This window comes from Gallus gallus, chromosome 4, assembly GCF_016699485.2.
Source record: "Gallus gallus isolate bGalGal1 chromosome 4, bGalGal1.mat.broiler.GRCg7b, whole genome shotgun sequence".
Classification (NCBI taxonomy): Eukaryota; Metazoa; Chordata; class Aves; order Galliformes; family Phasianidae; genus Gallus; species Gallus gallus.
Genome location: NC_052535.1, coordinates 7,921,128 through 7,927,547, shown reverse-complemented (window position 1 = coordinate 7,927,547; position 6,420 = coordinate 7,921,128).

Sequence of the window (6,420 nt, the reverse complement as noted above, 5' to 3'; positions counted from 1 at the left end):
TCTGATTGCAATCTAAAAATATTAATTTCATAGATGAGAAGATACAATTTGTTCAGCTGTTCCTTTCCAGAAATTTTATTCACATTATACGAAAGGTTTTGGTTTTCATACCCCTTACAGTATTCATCATCCACAATTTTGGTCCAGACTTCATTATTTTGAAAGAAATAACATTATTATATAGGAATAAAGCTCCTATTAATTTTGAAGCTCTTTTCCTGCACCTTCAAATGTGAATACTACTACTAATTAAGTATTTTTAAAGGACATTGAAAGAAACTGAGTTTGTCTGATAGATGTCATAGCAAGAATGGAAAATGTAAAAGCTTTCCTACTATCTTCAGATAACAGAACAATCTTCATCTTCAAGTCTATACTTGCAGAACTAAACCCAGGCAAGCAAGTTATTTAAGGATTTCATCTTCTTACTTTTTCCATTTTTTGAGAGAGTAATCCTGCCAGAGATGAGATGTATGTGATATGGGACCATGACTTACCAAAAGATAAAGCAGTCTGCAATAAAAGCCACAGAAAAATGATAATATTGAAGCCAGTGCACTGCTTGTAGAAATGCTGTTTCATCTTGTTTCTCTATCTTTATGCAACATTTCGTGTGTTCCATTAAAAAAAAAAAAAAAAACAACTCTGAAAAACAAGCAGATCTTTTTCTGTCTGAAAATATATACATGTGTATATGTAGACTAGACTTCCAACAATTAAAAGAGTTAAGAAAAGTTTCTTCCTAGGACAATTTATAGAATATTCACAGCATATTTTGATGCTATTTCACGTGCTTTAAAGGAGAAGATACTGTTCCCTTTTTAAAATAAATGTGCATGCCCTTGATTTCAGAATTTTGAAAGGAGGAACTCTTAAGTGTCCAATATTTGAATACTTTACATCATATTTGAATAGCTTGTGAAGACATTGGTGGGGAATGAAGATGTTAAAGCAGAACAGCATAAGTTACCTTAGCTACAAAATAGCTTTTCTTCTTTCTAAAAACTACTGGAGCTCAGAATGTATTTTATGGAGCTATGAGTATCTATTTATAGTTGCATTTTCTTGCAGCCTGGTGTATTTAACCAATATATTTCATTTTGTACAGTTACATGTTATTATAAGAATATATATTAATATACTTATGTTAAAATAGTATTATTTATTATAGTTCGTTATGAAACTGTATAAAGAATGCATCTTGAATTCAAATAAATCATGGAAGAGACGAGAAGACTTAAAATAGCATGAGTGGATCATGAAATATCTTGCAAATTATTGGTCCTAAGAACCTCTGTGGCTAGCCACCTTGTTCAGATTGGCAGAGGTAGAAAACCCATTAAGTTGGGAGGAATTAAGCCTTTCAGAATGAATGGCTTCCATCTTTAGCAACATCTAGAAACTGTATTGCAGACATGAAGGAATATTCCACTCCTACTCATGCTGTTGATCAACATGAGACCACCCTCTGCAGCAGCACCTAGGCTGGGGAAGCAAGGTGCCCCGATAATGATTTATTAGAATACGACGTTGAGTATCCATTTACCTACTTGAAAAACGTATAGTCTCTAGTATCTGTTTTCTTAAGCTTTTCCTATATTTTATATGTTTATTATTCTATGGTCCACAACTAGAATAGTAACTGCCAGATAACACAACATCTGTGTATGCCATGTCACTCCAATTAACTGCATCGATGATGGGGAAAAGAAACGTACCCTACAGATGGCAGTGTAAGCACACTGAAGAAACTCTGGTGAGCCATCAAGTAGAATCACTTAAAAACATTTGTAATTAACAATAAATTCATACAAACAATTACTACAAAGGAAATTAAAGAAAAAAATGGCATGCACTGCTCAGATTAGATCAACCAGCAGCACTTTTAGAATGTGTTTCAGTCAGTTAAATAACCTCTGTTGCATTTTTTGATACTGGTAGCATGCAATGAGCTAGTATTCCATCATCAGAATTCACTCTTCTGCAGCTCCTTTAACATGTTCACAGATGATTAGAAAAGACTGAGAGCACTTCCTGAGTTAATATAGAGTTTAAGCATACTGTCCTTTAAGGATGGACTCCTGTTAGAGTACATTTTAATATTTCAACACCTTAGCAGAAAGATAAGGTATTTGAGCGGCTCAAGAAAGAAAATAGAATAATTTAATGGCTTTACATTTAAAGCAGATGGATATCATATTTTCATAAAAGTCTTTTTAGAGTTGCTTGCAGTCACAGAGCTATTCTATGTATCTGAAACATTCATATGTAGACAGACAAATGAGTGCAAAGGTATCTAGAAAGAGCAGTCATGTTTGGTAAGGTTAATTTATTGAAGAGTTATATCATTCGCATTAAGTTTTAAGCATCTCAGTTTTATTTTTTTTTTCCCAAGTCATTCAGTAATCCCAAACACTGTTTGAAGTGAATTAATGAAGATTACAATATGAGGAAGTGTCTCACACTTTGGGGATATGGTACTAGGAAGGTTTAGGGGGTATTTTTATACACATTTTATAAGCAGAGTAAATCTTGGACTTCAAGCATTGTTTTTGGACATGAAAGAGTTTGAAAATCCTATTAAGTTCTTTGTGGAAATGGTCTAGAAGGACTGCTGCTAGAGTGTAAGCTATTTTGCATTATCACTTATTATAGCAAAATCCTAACTTGTGAAGCCAAGGGAGTTCCTGAAAACACTTCTGAAAAATTATTCTCCTTTACTTGCAATATTTTCAGTCACATATATTACCTCATTGTGAAAATATAATGGAGTGCATGACATCTTCCTATTTCCTTTTCTTAAAATAACATACTTTTGTGCAGATAAGCCAGTCTCAAATTAACTTATTACATAGTTCTGTAGCCATTTTGAATAACACTAATTTCTGTTTTTCCTGGAGGTGGGTTTTTTTTTTTTTTTTAGCATCTCCACTTTATATGAAATTTGGCCTTATGAGAAAGTTTTATTCTCATGTACAAAGATTTACCACTAGAAATAATGAATTTAGGGAGCAGTTTCAACAGTTCTAAGTAGCCCACAATTTTTTCCATAATAGCTGTTCAATGATGCAAATATAAAGCCCGGCATCTATAGTAATGTGCAGAAAACATCATCTTTATGATTTTCAGATCTGATTTCTACAAGTGTTATTCCTTATCCATTTTGAGGTGGATCTATTTACAACTTGTCTGCTAGGAAGACTAAAACACGTTTAATCTAAATCAGAGCAGCAACAAAGGTTTTATCAGAAAATAAACAATATAAAAATCCAAAATTAACAGAGACTAGGAAAGCATGTGTGAGTAAAAGGGAGATATACAATGCTCTCGATGCCCACTGTGTCTCCGCAGGTGATTTCTAGCTTTCAGGCTTGGCTGCAGCAACTTTCTGAGTTGCACTAAAGCAATAAACTCTACACAGTCCCAAGGAAATTCTTCTCATCACTTCTGTGGCCTGACTGTCCTTCCTCAACTCCTCAAGCACTTTCAGCCTCAGCATGAGCTGCACGCAGGCTTCCAACTCTCTGCTGTGAGCACTTGCCTGCCCAAGCCTGTAGTCTCTTATTTTTTTCCCCTTTTAGCTTGTCCCCTAGCTCGCACTGGAGCACAAACAGCCTTTCTACACGTTTCTGCCTGACCAGGCTACCTAAAAGAACACAGTAATTGAGAACAACATGGAAGAAAGCACCATGTCATAAATATATTGTCACGTTTAAGCATCATGTCATGTTTATGCAATATAAAATTTCTTGTACAGATAAAGCAATTAAATGCTCAGACCAAACTTCCTTTCTGGTAATCTCTGAATGCTGCAAGGATCTTGGATGCATATATAAATGCCCTTTCAAGTATAGCTTAATGCTCCTTTCAGAGAACTTTTTTGCCCTTTGTACCTTAAAATAGTGAATGTTTTATTTCCTGCACGCAGGAATTTGTGGCAGGACAAACTCTGCTATGCTTTGGAGTAGTCTCTATAGAGAGAGAATGAATGGGGCAAATACACAGAAACATTAAAATTCAGCAGAACTTTCACAACTAGAATAATTAATGAATTGATATTTGAATATATTGGAAATATTCTGAATGAATATTAAAATATTTGAATGAATATTAGCAGAAAGCAGGCCAGCCCAGGGTCTCATTACATCAACATAACTCAGTATTTTCTAATACAGAAAGAAAGACTAGGGGGTCTTTCTTAAGCACACAAGATATGCTTAAATTTTGTAAGATGGAAAAACAATGTCTAGTATCGTAATTCTTGGGTGCCTTCTTTTGTGTTAAAATAATCACATTATTTCAGTCTGGACAAAAAGAGTAAGCCAAAAGTCTACCTTTGGAAAAATATGTGAAGGCTTGAAAATACTAATTGTACCTGTGTTCTGCAGAATGGTGAAAGCAACCCCTGTTTATGCTGTTTTTTTTTTTTTTTTTTTTTCCCTGATTCTAAGAAACAATGAATATGGATTAACTTGCACAAATTGAATCTGTCACATGATTTCATTTCAATTTTCTTTTTTTTCCCCCAGATTAGCAATTAAGTTTTACATTCCATCACCAGCAGTGATCAATTTTAAATTTGTAAATTGTAGAAAATTACGTACAAATTTAAATGTTAAAAGAAGATTAGAATGGCAAAGATTTAATATCTGGTTGAAGAAGTAAAACACAGCTGGAGAGTAAGGTCTTTTAAAAATAATCTTTAAACTCATGTAGTATATGGAAAACATAATTAAGATTATTGAACTTCACACAGTATAGCTGGTTCTATTGCAGCTCTGAACTCAGCTAATAAGTCCATGATGTTTGTTGGTGGTGCCTACTTCTTGGAAAAGCTATTGTTGGGTTGAAAGGCATGTTGAGAAAAGGAAGCAGAAATACAGGAAATACTTCAGCAGTCAAAGGAATACTTAATTTTTTAAACAGATAAAATGTAGTCCAAATTATATGCTTATGCTCTCTGAAATTAATGGGTAGGCTTAGGTTTCATGTTCTTCATTAGAACCTATTTTTCTGTTAGACAACTGTACTGAAATCTGAGTAGGTTTAATTTTTCATACCTGAGCCTTCATTAGAAATTGCTAACAAATAAATTCTACATTGATTCTTAAGTTCTGTTATTGCAGCAGGATCACAGAGGTAGTGTGATAGCTCAGTACTTTAAAGGTTTTTGAAAGTTTGTATGAAGTTCCCTTGAATGACAATTCAGTGGTCTAATTCAATCAAGTGTAAGCAATCATGAAACTAGTTTGCAGATGCTATAGAGAATGCATACATACTTTACAAAATATTACTATGAACAAACAATTTTAAGAGATTTAAAAAAATATCTAGTACTATTTAATGTCTGTCAGTTGTAGCACTTGTACTTGCATGCAAGAATTTCCCCAGAATTAATCCATCTCTAATTCTCTTTAAAAACAATTTTATGTACTTAGATGAAAGAAGTTTGGAAAAGAGAAAAAAGATAAAGCACTCTGTCATCAAAGTGAAACTTCATGTTTGAAAACCATCTTGGAGCCAATCTTTCTAAAAATCCATGTTACATGCCTGAAATTGGCCTTGAGGAAAAGCATTTAAAGCAGCAGATGACAAACTGCTTTTGAGCAACAGCTTTTTCACTTAGAAACAAGGGAAACTACTTAATAAAACATAAGATTAAATCAAAGCTTAATTATCAAGAACTCATTCTACCCACCTGTGTTTGGATTTTCCACTATAGTTCCAAACACTAGAATGTAATTATTGCATTAGACATTAGATTCTTGGTTATTTTTTTTCCTTTTCTTTTCTTTTTTTTTTCTTCTTGGTTGGTTGGTTTTTATCACCATTTAAGCTTTAATGAATTGGAGGTATGGGTGTGGGGTGAAAAAGAGTGTTTTATCAAGTGTAAGCAAATGGACAGGACAACAAAACTCCTGTCACTCCAAATTCCTCAAAGGTACTAGAAAAGTGCCAAGCAACTCCCTGTCAAAACCTGTTCTTACATTAGGCGTGCACAAGATGTCAGAGAAAGCAACAAACAATACAGACATGCACATACAATCTTCTCTAAAAGCATTGTACAATACAGGATGCCAGCAGAAAAATCTCTACTTGGAAAAAAGATGCACCTTACAAAGCCTCTTTCTTCTTCTCAGTATGATCTAGAATTGCACTGTAGCTGGGAGATTGATTTTAATTTCTCAGCAATTGGATTTAACGTCCTTGGATTGAGCACAATTTAGAAATACAGGAATGGACTCTTTCTTTTGTAGTTGTCTCCCTCTCTCATGTTGTGCACAATAATATTCAAAGCCAAGTCCTGTGCTGGCCATTTCTCTTTCCTTCTTTTAGATCTGTGGACATATATGACAAGAGGAGCAGGTGTTCCTCTCTATGGCATCTCCCTGTATAAGAATCAAGAATTGAACTATTTCA